The sequence below is a fragment of the Cyprinus carpio genome, chromosome B2 (genome assembly GCF_018340385.1).
Source record: "Cyprinus carpio isolate SPL01 chromosome B2, ASM1834038v1, whole genome shotgun sequence".
NCBI classification, from domain to species: Eukaryota; Metazoa; Chordata; class Actinopteri; order Cypriniformes; family Cyprinidae; genus Cyprinus; species Cyprinus carpio.
Genome location: NC_056598.1, coordinates 2,857,897 through 2,880,057, shown reverse-complemented (window position 1 = coordinate 2,880,057; position 22,161 = coordinate 2,857,897). Strand labels below are relative to the sequence as shown.

Here is a 22,161-nt window from a genome sequence, read left to right as displayed (position 1 = left end):
TCAGGTCCCGCCCGAAAACGCGCCAATTGCCGATTCAAAACGCACTCCAAACCCCTGCGACCACTCACAAATCAATTTTGTGTTGGTCTTTTGTCCCATCATTGGGTTGGACTGGATTGGCAACAGTAACGTCTACCATCTGTCTGTTGATTGTGGCTCAACTGCCCCAGCCTACCATATGGTCAGCCGAAAGAAGAAAGCAAAGCAGGGAGAAGTCATATCATAGACTAGGACTAGTAACATTCATTGAAGGGCAACATAAAATTGAGTGGGGCAATTATGATTTCATGCCACACTTTTAAACCACAAATAGATCTTTACTTTCAAATGTCGGTGTTCAAACTTTATTGCACTGATTTAAAGCAACTGATCTTTAAATGTGTAAACGTGTTCTATACAAGTAATTCTATCAAAGGACATTCTTGATTTTTCGATTCAAAAGTACTCAAGTGGAAAAAAGTTGCTCCTATTCCTTGTCTTGCATTAAAAAAGTATGTTTTCGTGATCAATAACATAACACTTAGCACTCACACTGAATTATAATAAAAAGTACAAAAACTAAATGTGAAACGCCAACCCAAAAATAAATCTGTTTTTGCCAAAACAAATAATGGACAAATCAACATATCCAAATTATATTAGTATTTTAAAAGCCTACATTAGCCAGAATTCTCCTCTTAAAAGTGCTTAATGATATTAATGCTAACCATTTACAGCTCACAAAAATCATCACCAAAGGCTGATTAACGGTATATTTTTAAATCACACTCTAATGAACTACTACACAAAGCACATGGCCACTTGACATAATTTATGAGATTAATGGTTGCAAAAATGCAAATGATTGTCTCCGACGATCAATTTGATCCAGCAAAAACACACCATCTGTTTATATCAAACCCTAAATCCCTAAAGGGGGGACAACGCAGCATAACCGTCATGAGGGAGGGTAAAGGAAAGCAGCGTGGTTGGTCATGCTGTGATGGGGGTGAATGGAAGACATCTTTACAAATTAACAACAGCTTGAAAAAATGGAGTTAAGTCAAAGTGTAAACTTCTGAGTGTTTTGATCAGGTGTAATACTGTTGTGTTTACTCAGATGGGGCTGTTCTCGTCCTCTGACCAACGAGATGGGCCACTGCAGTCTGGCGAACAATAACGTCAAAACCGTGGGACTTTGTCAACCATATCACCACTCGGACTTTCCCGGTGGCCTCATGGAGAGACAGAAAACAAACTGTCGGTAACACAGAAAATAAGTTGATTCGAGTGGGAAATTTTTTTTGCGTTTCAAGCGGTGAGCCTGAGGCGTTTTCCACGTAGTGCTTTTCAGCACTGCCTCTGGTGGTTCAGGGCGAGAAAATTGGAACAGAATTTTATCCTAATGATTTTTGGCATAAAAAGAAAAATCTAAAATTTTGACCGATACAATGTATTTTTGGCTATTGTTACAAATATACCCCAGAGACTTAAGACTGCTTTTGTGCTCCAGGGTCACATATTACTAAAAATTAAAAATAATAATAAAACAAAAAAACAAAAAAAACAAAAAAAACAAAAAAATTATACCAATGATTAATACTAATCAAAAGTTGAAAACACACTTGTGTTCTTCGTACCCACTTTGCAAGTGTTTTGTGCTTTGGCTTCAAAAGACCGAATGTAGCACAGCAGCCTTGTGTATCATTTTCACGGTGCTTTAACCATCATGTGTTTGTCCTGATTTTAGGAGCTTGACAACTGTGGTCTTTTACCTTGTTATGAGGTAAATGACCTGTGTGAAGGGCTGGAATGATGTAAGGGTAAATTCATGACAGAATTTCCATTTTTGGATGATTTGTGGCACTACCTGCTGTCTGGGATGAGGTGCAGGCGTGCGGTAGAGGTCAGCAGTGGAGGGCATCTTCAGCGGGGCAGCTCTAGGGGTGGAGAACAGGGACTTGGTCACGAGCGGTGGAGTGGACTGCAGTTTGGCCTCGGGTTCTGTGCCTAGAGACACACACACACACACATGAACTTTCACAAACAGAAAAGCGATGCATTTCACAGAATCAATCAATCAGCTGATCCCCAGTGAGCAAAGCGTCAGGCGTGGGATGTTTTGTAGGGTCTCAGGGACACTCACCAACTGATAGCGCACTGTGAGGTTCAGACAACGCAGGTCTTTTACGGTCTACAAATGGAGTCATGTTCAAAAACTGCGTCTTCAGCCATGCAGCTCGATCTTCCTCAAATGTTTTCCTCTAAAGAGGGGATAAAAAAAAAAAAAAAACTAACAGGAGTTAAGGGCTGTTCACAAAGAACATCTTCTTGAGTTAAAAACAGCCAGATGGAGTGTGATGTACCAAAATTTCTGCAACCAAAAACGTATAGTGTCAGAGGACCAAAAATCCCTGCCCATGGTTTAATTCGCTTTTTTTTTATTATTGTGTCAGTGTCTTTGGTGTGCAAACTACACTGACACACTGCAACAGGTAAACACGTCTGTATGGATGTGAAGAGCTTTCAGTTCATTGTTATAAGAAGCTACAGACTCAGATGATGAACGGATGTTTTACTCAGAGCTTGAGTTTGTTTGCTTATTTATTTAAACCATATCAGCCGCAAGGCTATCTTTAGGCATAAAACAGATAAATAACAAGTCATGCAAATTACCAAAAAAAATATACATATATACACTAGACAAAAATTCTAAAATACATTCAGGTGATACTTTAAATACATCAGCTAAACACGTCTTTATAGTTTATAGGCATTATAGTTTGACAAGGTAGGCATGACGTTGGTGGTTCACCTTTTAATAAATAGCTTTGTGTCTTGTAAGTCTTGTATCCCTTTAATTTTACTTATTTCCGTGGCATTCATCCCATTCCATCTGCCACACAAGAGTTTCTCGAAACCAAGGATAATTCGATTTCTAAATGCATGCCTCCTCTAATGTTAACTGTAATAAATGTATTTGTATGTATTCAGTACCTCGTGTCCCAGACGAATAGCAGCTTCAGTGAAGTTCTTCCTCTCTCGCTCAAAGTTCCTCTTCTGCTCGTTAAAGTGTCTCCACTCCTCTTTGGAGTCAGCTTTTTCTCCTCCAGCTGCAGCAGTCGCTCAGCAGAGTCACTGCCTTCCTCATCGTGACGTGGTGAGCTTCCAGCTGCTGCTGCAAACACACACACCAGACTCCAATACAGCCACACGCCTACAGGCTTTCTGCAACCTGAAGAACGAACGCTTTTAAGACCACTAAAGAACTTAAGGAACAAATTCACTCTTCCTGCCATTGATCTAATTTTTTACAGCTTTTTTGTGTTTTCACTGTTATACACTTGGGGGATGCTTATTACACATCTTCTGAACAAAAACACATGTGAACAGTGATCGGAGAACCAGTGCTCGTCTTATGTAAACAGATGCATATGATAAATAATTCGCAATTGACAGCATATTAAATGAAACTGCATAATGTTATGGAGTAAAATGTTGATCCCAGGAAGTGGTATATGTCTGTGTCAAAGCTTTGAGGTGTTGATGGAAGCACTTTAATGGATTTTATGCTTTTGATAATCGGACTCGAATATTATCCAGATGTAGGTTTTTTGATAAAAAACGGAGGATTTATCTCACCTGTTTGCTCAAAATGATAAATTTTTATGAAAACCTACCCTATAGTCAAGTGTTGATACAAAAAGTGAAATACTTTACGCAAGAATAAAAAATAAAAGTGAAAGTTTAAAAGTAGAGGCTTTGATCTTTATTTTTGGTGTATTGCATATTCAAATATTCATGACAGCAAAATATATACTGTTAGCCATCAATTTTAGTGAAAATCATCAAAATCGCTGGCGGTGGCTGGCAACTCTTTATTTTAAAAAAATGCTGGCAGTGGGAAAGAGTTAAAAGGAGGAGTGTATCACTTTGTTTCTGTAAATGTCTGAGGAGAACAAATTAAAATGTATTAGAAGTTAATCTCTTTAAAACATGTAAAATATAATTCCAACTGATCTTCATAATTTAATTTTATGAAAATCGGCTTAGCTAGAATATGAAAATATCTTTTACTTTTAGCTTCTGAGTCACTAATTATTGATGTTCTTCCCTCCTTTTCCCAGTGCACCATGCAAAAATGAACATAAGAAGTCTCGTTTTCTGAGACATTTATCAAAAATGCATTGATTTATGATTATGAAAAAAAACATATCTGCCAATGCAAGGGGAAAACAAGTTTTGCTTAATTTCTCAATGAACAAGACTTCATTTCTTCAGTTTGCATCTCAAATACAAAAATGTATCTTGATTTAAGGTTTGGCCCATTTATGGAAGGGAGCAGACACTGAATTGGATCTGCTCATGCACAAAGCATCCATAAATCATTACACACACAGTGCAAACCGACTGACAGTCAGTTTTGGGTCCACTGACAGAATCTGATATTGGAAGTGATGTGTAGATTAGTGTGTACAGACCACTGACCGCAGAAGCTGCTGCTGCATTGTGGATGAACTCTTTAACAACTGCTGTAACTCCAGTCTCATCCGGCTGCCAAGACTTCCTCCTCACGCTCCTTCCTGGACATCACCGGCGGCTCCCTCGGCTCCGGACACGGTCCCACCAGTGACGCTGCAACAAGCACAAGCAGAGACATCCGTTACAAAAAACCGACTCTAAATCTAAATGTTTGGTCCCAAGTTCAACATCAGCTATTCAAGCAAGAACAGGACCCATACGTAACTGATGAAAATTTGTAGAAAGCAAAGTGGGGGCGAAAATTTCATTTTTTTATTATTTTTTTCCAAATACATTTTTAATGGTTAAATTAAATTGCAGTAATCAAAAAGCACTGCCTAATTATTGAAATCATGAAACATACACAATTTATATATATGGGAAAACAATAGGTCCCTATGAAAAGTTTGTTTTATTTTTTTTCAAATTAAATTTTTTCTGCATCCCATTAAATGATAATAATCAAAATGATGTCTAATCAACTGAAATTGATAAACAACTTGATTTCTTTTCTACAATAATATGAAATTCCTGTATTGTGTCAATCAAATGACAGCATAAAACATTTTTTTTAATGAAGTGTCTGAGCTTACTAAAGGTTTTCGTTTTAGGTTTCATTTCGACATCTACAGCACCTGCCAAGTATTTTGTCCCTGGATACACATTCGGTAAATACAGGAATCCCTGGGAGTACAATGTATACCTTTTAAGACCTTTTTTAAAGACTCGTTCCATACACTTTTTAAGACCCTCATCGCTTACTTACGTCCAAGTTTTTAACCGTTACAACGGCGACACTTTAACTTACATTTACTATTGGCCTAAATTGATTGTAAGATTAGCACAACTAAAACAGACCGACTTTTGTGATAACTCCTTGGCAATACAACATAATTCAGAAGGTTTGGAACGTAAGCACAAGAATAATTAACTGAGTGACTAACCAATGCAACCCAAGAACCAAGAATTAGACCAATAAACAAAACAACTGACCAAACTGATTGAGAGGGAAAATAAAGCTCATCCAGAGCTGACGGGACAATGAGTTCATACAGTATATTCAAAAGTTGTAATGGTAACATCATCGCTTATAACTGTCCTGCAACACCATAGCTGCTTTTGTGGAACACTATCTCATGACAAAGATCTGACCTGATCAGGACAGTTTACACAGTGCTTACGGAGTGCTTGATTTGATAGTGGTCAGTAGCTGCTCCTGATCAAATTGGGAATGATCATGGTAAAATAATGATCACAACTATTACATCCTTTTTAATTGTGCATTCCCAATCCCAATGCGGTTAAAACAAAAAAAAAAAAAACAAAAAAAAAATTAGCGCAATTACCATTTGGGGGTCCCAAAATAAAAAAGGGTCATTTCCATCCCTAAAATACATATTTTAACAGTCACTATTATACTATACACATTTATCATAAACACACGCTCAAGATGCCTTCCTACTATTGTGGCCCAAAAACAGCTTAGCACAGTTTTATTATTATGGTACACCAATGCAAAATGTTTCAGTGCAAGCATTTTCACACTAAATGTTCATTTATGCAATATTTCAAAAGCTTTAACTTACCTTATGCACATTTCAAAGGGGAAAACCTCAACCCATTGCAATAGTTTAAAAGAGCCCAATTCTCGTATATAAAAACAACAACAACCCTGCATCCAACATCATCTGCAGAAGTCAGGATTGACTGATCAGCAGGTCAAAAGTAAACGCGATGATTACTGACAAGATGTTGGAGGATTTTTCTTTTCCTCCTCGACAGAATTGCGAAGCTTATTGACAAATATATATGTAGCTCCTTTATTAATAGTGCACTGCGCGATCGCTGAGAATCGAAAGAGAACTGCCCTCTTTATTATTTCAAAAGGGATTTAAATAACCCCACAGATTGATAGCGGCGCCATGATGCTAAAAATTATATACAATATTAGAATGTTTGGCGGGAGCTGATTCAAATTCGGAGCGATCGGACTGGGAGTACGCGATAATGGTCTGAAATTCAGTGAGAGCTGGATCAACAAGCCTCGCGCTATCACACAGCAGTGCATTCAGTAAGTGAGCGCGCTAACAGATGACGTTCAAATCTTAAGTGGGATTCCATAAATAAACTGACACAGAACCCCCCTATTCGAACAAATATACATAATGAAAAGATGATACAAAAATTTAATACTTTGGGAAATGGCCTTTAAGCATTAATACTTTAATACTTTTAAGGCCCTTAAGTTTCTCTAAATTGAATTTATCAACTTTTAATACTTTTTAAGACCCCGCGGACACCCTGAATTGTTGTCGCACTGGTTTATTTTGGCCATTTACACTCCAGGATTGTAATAATTTTTAGATCTGAAAAAAGCATTTACAGAGGAAAGCACAGCCACACGTCGTACCTTCTTGGCTGTCGAGTCTCTCCATTTGGCTCTTTGATCTTTCCTCCACTTCAGGCTTATGCTGTTGGGTGAGGCTGCTGCGCGCCGGCCTGTCACACATACGACTGCTCCAGACCCTCTCTGCTGCGGTCACAACCAGCCTCCGTCCTCACCCTCCAGAGGGACCGCCCTGGTTGAAGGGAGAGGTCATTCCACAAAATAAAAAACATCCTCATGTCATTCCAAACCCGGTAAAAGGATTGAAACAACAAAATGAAGATAATTTTATAAAAACCTTTTCAGTTTGAAAGTCCCTTTTCCCACCATACAATAAGTTCATAAAGATGTAAAAGCAATTCCAAATGAAATTAGGAGCAGAGTTTAAACTTCAACAAGTCTTTTTTTCTTTTAAAGAGACCACATCTCGCTTTTAGATGAAAAAATTCTAAGTTTTTTTTTTTTTTTTTTTTTATATAAATATGAACATTGATCAACATCGTGTACTACACATTTAGCACAAATATGGAAAAATAGACAGCCTTAACTGTATTTTCTAAACCATATTTTGGATGAGCTTCTTTTGTATACTGATCAGTGTTTATGTATGAAAAAAGCCTCAAATAAATCTGTTCATCACATAAAGCTCATTACAATAAAGGCTCATGCCGCTCAATCTTCATTTGATTATCTCTTTATGAACATTTTGTTTTGAATGGTAATCTGCCATGTTCCATCTTCAAAATATATTTGTTTATTAAAGATGAACAAAAGTCTTATGGGTTCGGAACAACATGGGTGAGAAATATTATCCCAAAAAAAAAAAAACAATATGTATGCATGTATATTGTTAAATTATTTAATTCATATTATAACTATGGAAAGCACGTTCACTGAATTGAAAAAAAAAAAAGGTTATTATGACTTTTCTTATCTCACAATTTGACTTTCTTTTTTCTCGTGAAGGTGGCGTTGATATAAACTCATAATTATGAATTCTAAAGTTCTTGTAATTGAGATATAAACTACAATTCTCACTTTTTTTTTGCAATTTGACTTTGCTTGATATAAACTCGGCATGTTGACTTATTTTCTTCTGCAAATTCTGATCTTTGTTCTCAGAATTGTGAGTTTATATCACCCAATTCTGAAAAAAAAAAAAATAAAAATCATAAATTCTAACCACTGAATAAATTCTAACTTTATTCTGAATTTTTCCTCACAATTGTGAGTTTATATCTCACAGTTCTGACTTTATTTCTCAGAATTGGGACTTTGTCTCGCAATTGCAAGTCTATATCACACAATTACGAGAAAAAAATAAATAAATAAATAAATATTGAGATAAATAGTCAGAATTACCTTTTTTATTTGTTATTCAGTGGCTGAAATGAAAACGGGCTTCTGTACATATATAACTTCCAGGTATGATTTTAAGAATCTAACAATTTTTCTGCATTGTCTAATGTCCAAAAATGGCTAATTAGGTATTGGTTGGTCAAAAAGGAGAGCTGATTCAGAGGTGGTGCCTTTTGGTTTGATGTTGACTTCATGAGGTTTTTATCAAGTCGAAACAACACTGTTTGAATGCTTTCTTTAACATACCTAATGCTATATACAGCTTTAAAACATGTCATTGTTCAGAGTGTAGCTGCGAGGAGACTTTCAGACCTGCTCCAGGCTATCATCTGCTGGCTCTGTTTTGGACGCTTGGGGCGGGCTTCTTTGGGCCTCAGAATGGTGATCATGTCCTCCCATTCATGTGCTGCAGCACTTTTTTTAAGCTCAGAAATTTCTCCATCATCAGAGATCTCTGTCGTGTCTCATAATCACTCAGCAGAGCCCTGTACATCTCGCCCTCATGTCTGACAACACAAGAGTTTCACACCGTGAATTTTCACTGGAGAGAAGTTAAAATGCCATATGTCAAAAAGAAGCCACAAGGCCACAGGGGTTACCTGGCCCCTCATCGTGGCCCTGGTCATCTTCCAGAGGCCTCTCCTTGCCATACTGACTTCACCACCAAGGTTTGATGATTACGTCAATGGAGCATGGCACAAAAACAAACGAAAACAGACAAATATAGACAAACACTGAAAACTCAAATCGTTTCAGGATAATGTGAAATTGTGATGTTGCAAGTCATTAAAAAGACTACATAAAAGGTTGCCAGGACAGGAAAATGCACCGAAGACTCTCACCAGTTTTTTGTCTCTCTTTGTCCCTACAATGCGCAGCCTGGTTGATGAAAGACGTTCCTTCAGTTTTGGTGCACCTCTCTCTCGTTCCGAACTTGGTGTCACTCGTGGTAAGTCTGCGTGGCACCCGTACGACTAGCGATGTGATTAGTAGATGATTGCTCTTGCAGTTTCTGTACCTGCACAGTAAGGGTGCTGTATGATCTTTAAGGGTGCGTAGATGATTATGCAGGATAATACACCGTACCTTTGCACTAAAGTCTTAAAAAATTAAATAAAAAAAAGTGAATGAAAGAATGAACAAACAAAAGATATCAACAAACTTGCTTTACAAAATAAATGTTGTCCTTTTGTCCTTTGCTGCCTATCTTGACCAGGACTCCCTGGTAGAAGAGATGTTGTCTCTCAATGGGACCTTCCTGTTAAAGGGATACTCCACCCCAAAATGTAAATTTTGTCATTAATCACTTACCCCCATGTCGTTCCAAACCCATAAGAGCTTGTTGGAATTCCTGAACAAAGTTAAGATATTTTGGATGAAAAAACCGGGAGGCCTGTGATTGTCCCATAGACTGCCAAGTAATTCTAACCGTGTCAATGTCCAGAAAAGGTATGAGGTCACAGGCCTCCCAGTTTTCATCCAAAAATATCTTAAATTGTTAATTTTGTTAAGCAAGTTTGGTATATATAGTAGGTTATTATATTACTATAATATTACACTCTATCAATAGAATATAGTCTGTGCGGGTGTCATGTACAAAGGAAAAATGGTCCCATTTGACGTCCATAGTATTTTCATCCATGCTATGGAAGTCAATGGCTCCCAGCAACTGGTTGGTTACACACATTCTTCAAAAGATCTTCTTGCAGGGTCATTTTTAAGTTAACTTTCCCTTTAAGATGCGCTTTTCTTTTATCCAAAAGCATGGTCGGGCCAATATCCATTGCAGTTTTCAACTGGTATTAACAGGCACCTCTAACAAATCTTTTGATCACTTGTGATAACTTCCTCATAACACGGTCCAGAATGATTACATATTAAGTATGAGGTGAGTAGGTGGTGCTGTCTGGGACACATTTTCCCGGTTAGACAGTGTTTCCACTGCAAGCGCTCGGTCACATTTGCTTTTGATATTACAGATCATGATTGTTTTGTTTGACTTTTTTTTTTTTTCACCATTTATGTTTATGTTAAGAAAAGAAGTGTCATATAACCCACAACTTCAGAAAGGAGTGACACAGGGCTCATTTTAGGTCACACACAGGCACAGTGTGGGGAAATACGGTGGAAAATACATTGCTATTTTGCATTTTACATTTCAAACTTTCTGTGTTTGAGAAACAAAACTGTAGTTTAGTTATGCTGGAAAAAAATGCATTAGCAAATAAAGGGCAACATGATGTGGTGCAGCTGTCATGCCTGTGGGACCACACTGAATGGAGTTTCTCTTACTTCCTCTTTCTCAGACTTGAGGCAGTTCTGTAAGGTTTTGATCTTCAGCTGTAGCTGTCGCTCTCCCTCGTGCAGGCCTGAGTTCTCTCTCCTGGTGTGCTCCAGCTGATCCTGAGACACAATTACACAACAGTGACAGAAATTAACAGTAGGCTGCTTGGGTTTTTTGCATAGAAATTTTACATTACTAACAACACTTTCCTCTTATTTCATTATTTAATGGATAAAATAGTAAACTCAGCACCACAGCACTGTGCAAAATACAGCTCACTTCGCGAATGCTGTATGTGTTACTGGTAAAAATATATAAATAAATAAATAAATAAATAAATAATAAAATAAATAGTCATACTCCAGACTGCAACTGAAACTGTGGCTAATTCGTATAGATTTGTAGCATTTTCTAACATTTAAAATTAAAATCATCACTAGCAAGACACCAAAACTTTGTGAAATCCAGTGAAAAGGCATAATAAAAATAAATAAAAAAAAACCTCCAAACTCATAATTCACTACAGAAATCTTCCAGACTTTACAGGAAGATTTTACTTATTTCCCTGACTAATCCAGATAAAAAAAAAAAAAAAAAAAAAAAAATTAACACTTTAAAATTCCTTAATATTTCCAACCCATTGTTTTGTCTGGAGTAAACAGAGAGAGCGGAGTACTTTGAGTCTATAGGTGCTGTGCTGCAGATGCTCGAGGTCACTGCCGCTCTTCAGCTGCTGTGTCTCCAGCTCATGTAGGGCTCGCTGAGCTCTCCTCTGCAGCTGCAGCACTTCATACAGCAGGTTCAAAACCGGCACAGCGCTCAGACCGCCTGATTCAGACTCTAAACTCACTCCAGTCAAGCCCAGCGAACACACCCTCCTGAGGAGAAAGAACCAAGACAAAAACAGATCGTCTGCTTTATCAATTACAGGAAAAATTCAGTTCTCAACAAGTGATGTAATTGTGTTTTATGTTAAATATTGCAATATTTATTTATTAGTAGAGTAACTTAATATGCATGATTCTTGCAGCGGTTGTACAGCACGTCTCAGGAGCAATCAAGACAAACAACTTCAATTTTGGTTAAATTAACATTTATTGCAACACTTAATTCCTATGCAAACTGACATGCTAGTAAAAAAGTCAGAGAACTTGCATTGTCCAGTCTGGACCCCCCTTTTAACTGTCATATTTTGTGTTCGTTACATTACTTGTGTCAGAAGTGTGCCATTTTTATATATCACTCATCTTGTGCAAAATGACCGTAAACCCCCCAAATAATGGCTGAATAAACAATTACTTTACAACATACGGTATATGCCTAAAAACTAAATCCACGTTACGGATATATCTTTAACCATGTCAGTCAGGTCAAAGTACATGGGTGGGAGTCCGATGACCTCTGATGGATGCGAATTGCCATAATGGCCAGTTTTATATTCTAGGGATTAATCTATTAAAAACCTGTTGAAACATCTTGGATTTAACCCTGGTTCCCGAGTAGGAAATGAGACACTGCTGCATCCCCTTATCTGACTCAATGGGAACCTTACAAGAGTTCTAACGAGTAATACACAGCGTGTCTTCCAGTTTCTGAGCCTGTGAAACAGAGTCAACACAATGAAGAAAAATAACACCTGTTTTAAACGATAAACCTGGGAACCAAGAGTGGAGTCAACACCAATTTATCTGATAAAAGTGTGCAGAGAGGCCCAACCTGCCACCGCAACAAGTATCTTCTAAAGTTGCATCTGGTGAGAATGCCTGAGAAGTGGCAACACCTCTGAGTAGAGTGAGCTTGAACCGGCAAGAGGGAAGATGTGCCCCTCACCCAAGTCGGCATACTTATACCCAATGCAACATCTGTTGTTTGCATAGTGGGCAACACGCCAACAAAACACAACAAAAGCAGCTGATCAGAGTTTACAACACTGTATCAACATGCAGTCAATGTTAATCTGTAACACCCTGAGGACAAAGCATATGTTGTCCTCTCATTCCTCCTACGACTCAAAGAATAGGGTAGACAATGACCGTGCAACAACATCCAGAAAGCGAAATGAAGGAGTAATTTACCAGAGCTTTATGTTGATTTTCAATACTTTGCATTTTAAAATAAACTTCTAAACATCTGTTCATCTCGGTAACACAAGAACACAATTTAGTAATTGTGATGCTTCTAATAAAGTGGATAAAACGCACCTGTACCAAATTAACATACTCATTTTGTGCACCAATAAAATGGTGCCAACACTTTGTTTAACACTACCAAATTTGATGTAATATCTAATTTTTTAAATATTTAACTTGGCATTGAAACGTTTTCCACTAGATTCGGCAAAAAGTCCACAGTTTTATTTGCAGACCATGGTGCATTGACAGGATACACTTGAGACTTGAATACCATTCCAGAAGCATTTTATTTTTTGCTCTCACAGTGGGCAACACTGCAAGTTGTGGAGGTATTTGGACAATCATTTACCAAAAGCATCAATTGGTTACCAGTTCCAACAATACCAATAGAATTCAATGGAACTTTGTGGACCATAAGATATATACAATGCTTTGTGGAAATGCTTCCCCAGAATCTCCCAAGGAAGCTGCTTCTGTAGAGACACCAAACCTGAGAACAATATGGTGAAATGGCCAAAATTGGTGATACTAGCATTCTGTCCTTCAGAGACCCTCATAAACCTGGCCGGAAGCAGACTTAGTGGAAAAAGCACTCCTGATGGACCCATCGGCAGCACATAAGCCAGAAGTGTCCCATCCCAAAGGCAACAGAGGAGACAGAGAGGATAAATGGGGCATGAGCCGTCTCGTTCAAAGCTAAAAAAAAAAAAAAAAAATCAGACCACTGGTCTAAGGATGCAAACTCCCCTTCTCCAGGCCTCTCCCTGTAACCCTGAGAAAGAGCGGCTCCCAGTATAACACAAACCGCCTGGAGATGCACGCGCCCTCAGCGACAGAAGCTTAGGAATGGGGCATAAAATGCATTCCCCCCTAGTGTTTCACATAAGATACCCACTGATGTTGTCCATCCTGATGAACCACATGACCAGTCTCTCAATGTCTGGGAGGAAATCGGCTCAAGGCTAAAAAACCACCATTACCTCCGACGGTATTTGTGTGTCACATGAAGATGGATCACCTTTCCAACTCAATAGACTGGATGTTTTTCAAAAAAACTGCACAAGAACATTTATCATCACCTCGCAGTGAACAGACTTTTTCCCAAAGGCACAACACCCGCCATCCATTTTTCAAGCACTAGAACATACTGGATGTAGAAACCAGACTCCCTCTTGACGAGGAAGCCATATTCTCTACAGCTCCTATCTTCTTACAGGGAGGGTATTTGTCTGCCATAAATCTAAACTTCCTGAGCTTTTGTGGTGAGTGGGGCTGTTCCAGCAAATGTGGGCTGAAAAAAATACATTTGAATTTTGTACTTAAATTTTATCAATATTCACAAGGCAAAATTGCAGTTTAAGAGAAAAAAAAAGGCTTTTGGCTTCTCCTGAGGCCCACAAGAGGGCGGCATTGAGCAAAATATTATTATGCAACGTCCTCTTCAAAGCATATAAATAAATGACTATCTTTTTATTTTAAAATCAACAAATTTTTTTTAGTTTTGTTTTTGACAGCCCTAGTGGCTGAGCTATGAGGGGGTTAGTGCCAAAAATTGGATAGTGAACCTTTTTTAATATGGTTTGCAGAACCCACAGGAGACCTTCATGAGATGTTCTTCCCAATGAACAGAGAGGCATCAGGAATTTTACAGCTGAAGCCGGTGAAAGAGTGTCCCTGAGGCTCATCATGAGAGCCAAAATTGCAAATTGCCAGAAAGTTGCTTAGATTCAGAGAAAGCCTTCCATGTCTCCAGTCCAGTGCATGAGATAGGAGCGTAAAAGAACACAAACTGTCCGTCCTCTGTCTGTTGCAAGCCTTCCCAAATGGGCGCTTTACTTGGCTGAGCAGCAGTTAAAACCCATCCCATAATGTAAGACTGCACAGCCTGACCTAGAAATAATGGGTTCAGTATGGCTTCTTAAGAGCACATCCATCATAAACTTCTGGGCTTTTCGATGCATTCTGTGTGGCACGCAAACAAAAGATTGTTGTTCAACACCTGTGCCGAGATGTGAAATGGCACCAAACTAACAGAACAGAATCCGAGAGACGCAAGTGTTCAGATTTTAGATTACCAAGACAAACCAACTGCACAGATTAATTGTTCATCTCAAGATATAAATGTGTGGCTAACAAAGTAAATAGGTCATTTGGGATTTCATGAGGACTTTAACAGCAATTCTGGGACATATTATGAAATGTCATTTAACTGAGAAACTAATGTGAGTTTTTCGTGAGATTTTAGACAGCCTCCTGAGTCGTAGCTGGGCGGTGGCATGTAAATCATAGAATACTATATTTGTTGGAATATTTACATTTAAAATTATCATGGCATGTGTCCACAACACTCAAAGCTCTAAATCCAAATGACGACATTTCCTTGAAACGAGTGCCGCTCTGATTATCTGCCAAACTCCTCAAGAGTCCCCATACAGAAGTAGAAAGAAAACTTCCCCAGCCGAGAGTGCAAACTCCACCAGAGATGACACTCGATCTGTGAGAGTGCAAGAAAAACGGGAGCAATCCGATCAGCTGACTCTCCACAGCCTCAAGGCAACACTGGAATCTCCCAGGACCCAAGCTCATGAAGCCCGGGACACACAAGTGATGACTCCATTTTCTTCTGTATTATTCATAAAGAAAGAGGGCCTTAAATGAAGGACCCTCAATGTTAAATTATTGCAGTGAGAGATATTCAAAAAGCCATTGAGTTGTGGCAGGAAGCATGACAAAGACCCAAACTCTTAACACCGTTATCGTGTGTGTCCTCACTCCTGATAAAACAAGGAAATGTGCGAAGACACAGCAGAGGGAGGAGCTAGCGCAATCAGCCAATGAATCTGCAACCAGTCTGTACAGACTCAAACAATCGTCACACCTGGAGGGGTGTTTCCCATAGGTTACACTCGAAGACAGGAACATTAACTTCGAAATAATCTATTAACAGCTAGAATAACGGTGTCCTTAAAGGTACAAGTCAAATCTGCCCTGTCCCTCAAATGCACCACCTTGTGCTGGTTCGTTTGATGTTACTGTCAAGACCACAATAAATGCACACAGAGTAGAGCACTATAACAAACATCACTCTTTTGCTTTGTGTGTAATGCATATAAAACCTTCCACCATTTAAGTTTGTGTTTTCAGTCCATTAAATTGTTACATTATCAATGGGTTGCTTTATTTTCTATCACCAGGCAGATGAAAGATAAATAGTAATAGTTTAACCCCAGACATCTTCATATCCAACATGTGGTTCACCCTCCTCCAGTAGTGTACCTGATTGTATAATATACGATGCACTGCGATATGTTCTCCTCGGTGCAGAAACGCACTTATCACGCTGTAGAGGTTTTGGGCAGAGCATGGTGGAATGCAGCGAATGGGGCAAGTTTTTGCCTGGAGGGAGACATGCCCTGACTCCCAGAAATACTGGACTCTCTTTGGTGTCTGTGAAGAAGACAAAAGAAAAGGCAGAGGCCTGTCCATTAAAGCCTGGCGAAACTAGACATGTCTAACATGACTGTTTTAACATAGTGCCGTGTAACAGCTGCGAAAGAAAACTACCTGGGAGAGTTGTTTGGTTGAGGAAAAGTTTTAAAAATAATAAAAAAGAAACAAATACTTTCAGGCAGTGTGTTGCCGTTGCCGGGGAGATATTGAATTAAAACACTATGTGGTGCATTTTATTATTAAAGGAAAATGGTATGAAGTTTTTAAACAGGATTTCAAGATGTTCTGCTGACGATCTAAATGTGAAAACGTGTGACGATCAGACAATGGTCGTATAAGTTAGAAAAATTATGACTTTCGACATTATAATATTCAAAAGCGCAGAACAACCTAGTCCCTGAATTGAAACCATGCTGGTTTTGACGCTTTGCACTCAACTTTATGCACAAGAAAAAAAATAAGCATTTTTTTTCTAGGCCCCTCCAGTTCAAACGTCACTCTAGCGCCTTGACATGAGTGCAGATTTTGACCTTTTGCTGGTTTACTAGAGTTTTTACGAACACAACACACACATGTAAAATTTTGCTTCAATATAATGGCCAAAGAAGCAGAACACTCACGATTAATTCATGCATGCTCAAAGTAGCTCGGTCTCTTAACAAGATCAAGCCGGCTCAACATTTTCCATGTTTGCTGCCTCACCCGAGAGATGGGATCGGCAAGCATATGTTGGACTACCACCAATCGCCCATGAAACTTTCACGCTCGGATGGATTCTCCAGTGTCCTGCGCATCCAAATAAGAAATGCAGGCTGTACACAAGTGGCTGGCCAGAGACAGAGTCTTAGCACTCGGCATCAACGCCTGAAACTGAAGAGAGTGCACTGGATTACACAATCATAGGCCTGTTAAGCCGTATTAAACAGCCCGTGAATCCGCTGCAGATTATCATAAGCCGCCGGGGGACGTAGGGGGTGAGATCACGCAGAGCAAGAAAAGCATAAAGCACGGAGATTGATGTGTCCATCACCAGCCTTTCCCCCCAAACCAGTGAAGTGCCAACCCCGCGCCCCCAGCCCATTTCATTGTTAAGTAATTACCCGCACAGACCTTGTCAAGAAAAGCAAGACTCACGATTCAGTTCAATATTCAGAAAAAACATGGATGCATCCAATCATAAAAAACCGTAATACTTTGATGAAGTGCTACCAACAACACAGTTGTGTAGTGACGATCAGGCTCTGCAATTACATGACAAAAGCACACTGGTTTGTGCCCTACAAATTATAAGATATATGTATCTATAAAAAATAATCACACTTGCACTTTCTCTTACATGTAATTTTGTCCGTTGTTTTGCAGTGCAATTACTACATACTGTCAATCAAGATACATTTACTTGCGAGCAAAATGATTAAATATAATACTTGTTTTCCTAAACCATAAATGTATCAAAATTAAGCTAACTATGCTAAATAACAAAAGTAATCTGCCAAGGGGGTTAAAAACAAAACAAAAAACCCCCACCACAAAATTCAAAGTAAATTAGAATGATTTTTCTTAAGCCATAGGGCTAAATATTGTCACTAAATGCTTAATAATTATATTCTAAGTTAGCAAAGGTTTATGATTAAGGCCAAGACATTGTCCCGTTTTCCTCCTGGAAAATTCTTTTTTCTACGCGTTTTCACCACACGCAGAGCAAGAAAGCATAAAGCACGGGAGGATTGATGTGTCATACACCAGCATTTCCCCCCAAACCAGTGAAGGGCAAACCCCGCCCCACAGCCCATTTCATTGGTTAAGTAACTCACACAGACACTTGTCAAGAAAAGGCAAGACTTCACAGATTCAGTTCAGAATTCAGAAAAAAAACATGGACGCATCCAATCACGAAAAACAGTAAATACTTTGAGGAAGTGCACACTTACACTTCAAAAATGTTTCTCTTGCATATAATTTTGTTGTGGTTTTGCAGTGCAATTATCTAAATACTTTCAAATCAAGATACATTTACTTGAGAAGCAAAATGATTTAATATATAATACGTTTTCTGAAAAAATAAATGTATCAAAATTAAGCGACTATGCTTAAAATAAAAGTATCTGCCAATGGGGTTAAAAAAAAAAACAACAACACTAAATTCAAAAGGAAAATTAGATGATTTTCTTAAGCCATGGGGATATATTGTCAATAGAATGCTTTATATTATATTCTATGTTAAGCGAAGGAGTTATGATTAAGGCCCAAGACATTGTTCTGTTTTCCTCCTGGAAAATTCATTTTTCATACGCTTTTTATCCACACCATCAAGTCCATTGATATTTGTGAGGTATAATCTGTAAATTCTTTCTCTGTTTTTTTTTTCTTAAATTATGTAAAAATTAGTGCTGACAAATGATTGCGATTAATCGGATCCAAAATAAAAGTTTGTTCACATAATGTGTGTGTACTGTGTATATTTAAATACAGACACATGCATGTATATTTAAGAAAAAAAATGATTATATAATAAATATATTTATATATAATATAAATTATATGAATATAAATATATACATGCAAATATTTTCAAAAATAGTATCTAGTATCTGTGGCCACAAAATATCCTTTCTTAGAGTTTAAGCAAATAGTATCTAGTATCTGTGGCCACAAAATATCCTTTCTTAGAGTTTATTAACAAATAATATCTAACGCCTCCTCATCTAACCAAAGTGTCTATGGACCTTTCCCCCAAAATGCAACTATCACCTCAAAAAAGGCAGAACAGACCTCTGGTTCCATAGCAACCAAAGGCACACTATCTGATAACACTAGGTTTACGACGCTCAGGAATGTGGCTAAGCAACTCTTAACTCAAGTCTCTCAAAAACAGACACACAATGCACATAAAAAGGGACTCTTCTCTAATTAATTCATAGAAAAACCTTTCTTTGAATTAATTCACATATACTTTAGGGCATTGTGTATGCTATTACTGTTCTTGTATATTGTGTATTGTATATGTTTTATACATGCTTATGATGGATCACTAGTTAATATAACTCATCTATATGATGTTTGGTATCTATGAGTTTGTATTTTCATGATCTAAATGAGAGTGTATATTATAATGTTGATGCCTATGCAACGCATTCGTTTTATAAGAATCTTAAAGATTCTTCTCTTGAACCCCCAGATCTGATTTCATACGCAAGACACCATACTAGAAACAAAGAGTTGTAAAACTTCCCTCCAAAAGGTACCATTCCTCATTGGCTCACTCAAATCCTGAGGGTGTGACATCATCCCCCTAATAGATCACTGATCACCAGATCAGGTCGGTTCTTCTAGATTCAGGAATTCCAGGAGAAGATGCTGAGCTAAGAGCCTTAAAAACCACACTAAGCTTGCACCAGGCCTTCAGGCTTGAATATTCATTCATCAAGATCCTCTGACTAGAACTGGTCTCATCAACTCACTTCAGCAGAGACCAACTGGAGCCCCAAAGTGCATCAGGACTCTTTATCAAACAGACGAGACGTGCAAGTATCAAACTTAGTCTTATTTACTGATACATTAATTATCATATGCACCTTTTACAAAGGTGTGTTTGAACTAAGAAACTGATGTTTCCTTCAGGCTGTAGATCTGCTGAATATCAAATTGCATCATCCTTTTTCCTATGCCAACTGTGCAAGTTTGAATCCGTGCACTTAACCATTTTCCAAATGCCAACTTTTTTTTTTTTTTTTTTTTTATTGTGTGTGTTTTATTAGTGTTAGACTAGTTTAAGTGTTCATGTAGTTAATAAAGTCTTATTTGTATCCCACTTGAGGTTTTCATTGTCTGTTCATAACTGAAGTCCCTAATCATGCAGATTTTAGCTACATGCTCTGAGTAGTATTGTACAGTAAGAAAGTTATTTTCCTTAAACAGGAAAGTAACGTTCTTAGAATTGACAGACAGTTGACACTGAGAGGTCAAGAAAATACTTACAGCGGATCTAAATATTTATAATGAATCATAACTAGTTATGATTGATTATTCATATTTCCCCTTTGAGCTGATTCGCTACAACACACATATATTATGTAAAGAAAAACTTTTATTTTGGATGCGATTAATCACGATTAATCGTTTGACTGCACTAGTAAAAATGCATTTGATTTACTTTTTTACTGTTGTCAAGTTTCCATTATTAATATTTATCAAAATATATTCTATATGAAGTGTAAAAAAAAGGTGAATTATGTTCTTGGTGAACAAGGATGTGAAATGGTCTCGATCCCAATTCCCCACTCCCTCTCTTGCCCTACTTTCCTGTCTACACTCCACTCAGTCCTCTTCAGAGAGACAAAACAAAACCCAAAAATAAAACGTGAGAGGTCATAATGGCAGGGTTTGGGAAAAAATACTATTTGGAAAAAGTATAAGCAGTTAGTAACAGATGCTTATCTTAGCAAACACCACTAAGTTATTTTCACTGTGTATTTGCAGGTTTTGTAGAGTTAGATTTAAAACTTTTCAAGACCTTTTTGATGCCACTTCAAGTGAAATTTAAGACCAATTTCACAGTAATTGAAAGGCTAAGTTCTAGCATTTCTGAGCTTTTAGACAGAAGCCTGGCCAGTTTCTAATAAGAAAAAAAAAGTTTATTAATAAGTTCATTTGCTGTTTGTAATGGCATACAGATTTATGGATGTGTGTGAACTAATATGTTAATAATTAATCCTCTATGCTCGGTTTCTTTTCCTTCTGATTTAAACTGTCGTTATGATGGTAAATGATAAAAAAACACTGCTTCCTGTAGTCAAGGTCGTTCAGTTCTGAGAGGCTTGGAGGTGGAGAGAGCGTTTTAATCAAGAAGATATCAGCAGCATGCTTAGGGAGAGAGTCTAGATAAGGGACTTTAACTCCGTGTCAGCAGCTGGAGAGATTCTCATTCTTCAGATTTCACAAGAGCCCTCGTGGATGGGTGGAACATTAACTTACACAACATTAAACACGGTTGTAAGAGATCCTGTTCCTCGACAAAGGCCCGAACTGATCACCTCAGCACAGTTACAGAAGCAATACAGGAAACTAAACAGCTTTACTGCCAAAAGAGTACAATTAATATATTTTTACCTCGTTCACAAATCCTGTACATCTCAAAAAAATAAAAATAAAAAAATAAAATAAAAAATGAACATGCATTATATAAAATATAAATACTTAGCCCACACGAGTCTTTATTATTACTTTGTTAACAGCTGCTGACGTCTCTTTGTTGACATTATGACGTCACGCACCTGCTTCCAAACATTCGTTACTGCTTCAAACCGAAATGACATCAGAGCAAAGCATCCACATTCAGTCGGGATTGTTTGTGTTTTATCACTAGATGGCGGAAACGTGCACTTAGTGACACTAGTTAAATCTGATTCTGATATTCTCAGTTCTCACTATAACACTGCTTCTTTGAAAATCATATTTCACACACATTTGTTTATGCGCATTCGCTAGCATTCAAAGGACGCGGTGGGTCTGTGTTCAGTCAACTACACAGACAGCATTTATTGGGCGGATCTGAACGTGTCTCTTCGCTCCTAGACGAGCTGTCTATGTAGGCAGCACACGACAATTAAGACTGAGACACAGCCGAGTTTCAGCTTTAGCACAGCGGCTAACACACAGTCACACGGCTTGACTTACATCAGCTGTGGCTCCACGGATCCAGGATACACACCGATGAGGTTTTTCAGACTGATCCGTGTTTGAAGTGTTTAAAGATGCCGTGTGTTTGTGTGAGATAGTATCAGCCACCTGCCCTGAAGCGCAGGAGATGTTCGGATGATTTGAAGTGCAACTCTGTTCTTCTGAATAAACAAGCACGACTCTCATTGGCCGGCCTGTTGTCAAGCAACCAGCAACTCGCCATTTGATTGGCTGGACCATTCTTCCCAGGTGTCTGTTACAACACGCAACAGGTGTTCAACGCCTTCCTACAGAGAACTAACTGTAAACAATAAAATACGCAAATACATTTTATTGATTTTTTATATATCTATACCTATTTTAACCTATTT

The 22,161-nt window shown here is 38.1% G+C and overlaps 1 pseudogene; it reads right to left on the bottom strand.

The window, feature by feature from the left end:
• Window positions 1-1,830: 1,830 nt before the first annotated feature.
• On the bottom strand, window positions 1,831-22,030 carry LOC122136387 (annotated as a pseudogene).
• Window positions 22,031-22,161: the final 131 nt, after the last annotated feature.